Here is a 1,813-nt window from a genome sequence, read left to right as displayed (position 1 = left end):
GGGGCTCACCACAATATGAGGAAATGTATTAAAGGATCACAGCATTAGGAAGGTTAAAGAACCACTGCCCTAGGAACACCCCTAAACTTTGACTCCCACATTAGAAAGTGGAGCTTTCTAGCCTTATGAACTCATGTGTCATTCAAATCCTCTCTGGGGATCCATTCCCATCCTTCCTTCATGCAGAATTTTGCAGTCCGTTCCTGAAAGCTGAGGACCGTCAGCCTAACAGAAGCTCTCACACCCTACCAGTTGTAAGCGCTTAGAATGAAGCATTGTCTTGCTATTCACCAGTCCTTCAGAGACCAAAGCAGTTGAGAGTTCCCATGAAGAAGAAACATAGGGTTCCACCATCTGCATTTCACCATCACTATGCAATCGTCTGTACAGAAAGACTAGAAAGTATTTCCAAACCACCTGGCAGCCATATTTCTTCTGGGTGTGATTCTGATTCAAATAATTGGATACACTCCCACAAGAGTGGAATGCTTCACAAATTTGTGTGTCATCCTTGCACAAGGGCCATGCTAATATTCTCTGTATTGTTCCAATTTTAGTATATGTGCTGCTGAAGTGAGCACTCACTTTATTTTCAAAATAAGCTTATAGTAGCCCCTGGATCTAACTGCCTACTCCTTATTATGTTCTACGGGCTCTTCTCCCATCTCCACATCTCCAGGAAAGGCCCTTCAAGGCCAGCAACAGCTCTAATCCAAATGAGCATTGTCCGAATGGCGTGTAGGGTTGCAGTTTCCTCAGTCCTCTGTTGTCTTGTAAATAAGCCTCATAGTCTCAACCCTCAACCTACTTCTGCCCTGGCAACGACTGCTTAAATGTGACAACTCTGCATCAAACCCCTTTTTGCTGGAGCTACCTAGAGTCTTCTCCTTTACTGAACCTTGACATACAAGGTGCAAATTGAGCTAAGAACAGTTTATGGTGTCAGCCCCACTCAGCAGATATTTAGTGAATGCTAAACATTGAACCAGGTGCTGTAGCTATAGTGACAGTATGGAGAATTAATCTCTGTGGCAGGCAACTGATGTGCTCACATGGTTTGGAGAGGAAGACACATAGAGAGAGGAGAGAGTGATAGGCAGAGAATCAGAGAGAAACACAGTACCAGAGTAAACCACAGATAGCCCCCTACTTACAACAGTTACATTTCAATAAGTCTGTTGTAAAATAATAATAATAATATCATAAGTCAATGCTGCATCTAACACAGCATGGTAGTGCATTGCTACAATCTTGGAACTCAGGAGGCCGAGAAGGAAGTTCTCTGAGTTCAAGGTCATCCTGAGCCATAAAACAAGGCTGTCTCCAAAATATAATTGCATTTAATACACCTAGCCTCCCAAGTTACATAGCTTAGCAACACATTGCAATCTGTAGGTTTATACCCCAGCATCTCAAAACAGTACCACACTGCATTCTGCTATCCTGGGAAAAGATCAAAGTTCAAAATGCAAAATTCCGTTGCTGCCCACAGTATATAGCTTTTTCAGCACACACACACTGCTGTTGTCAAGAACTGTCTATATTTGTCTCAGTTCAGTTTTCCCAAATGCAAAACCTGAAGTAAGGGTTCATATGTCAGGGGCTCACTGTGGGATGTGGGATGCTCTCACGAAACATTTTCCTTACACTCAAGCGTAAGGAGAGTGGGATGGGAGGGGAGGAAGCAAGGAAAGACGGAGTTTCATCTGATGTCTTCACTCTGCTTTCCTCTGGAATTCCAAAGTATGAATGGCTCCACAGATACATCCCAAACTGAAAAAAGGGCCTTTAGTAACCGCAGCAGCCAGTCATG

General features: G+C 43.5%; 1 non-coding gene across 1 annotated transcript; it reads right to left on the bottom strand.

Moving 5' to 3' along the window:
- Positions 1–474: 474 nt before the first annotated feature.
- On the bottom strand, positions 475–581 carry LOC127198850 (U6 spliceosomal RNA). Its single transcript, XR_007831888.1, has one exon. It is a non-coding gene; the product is annotated as a U6 spliceosomal RNA (small nuclear RNA).
- Positions 582–1,813: the final 1,232 nt, after the last annotated feature.

The sequence above is a fragment of the Acomys russatus genome, chromosome 14, assembly GCF_903995435.1.
Source record: "Acomys russatus chromosome 14, mAcoRus1.1, whole genome shotgun sequence".
Classification (NCBI taxonomy): domain Eukaryota; kingdom Metazoa; phylum Chordata; class Mammalia; order Rodentia; family Muridae; genus Acomys; species Acomys russatus.
This window is presented reverse-complemented; position numbering and strand designations above follow the sequence as displayed.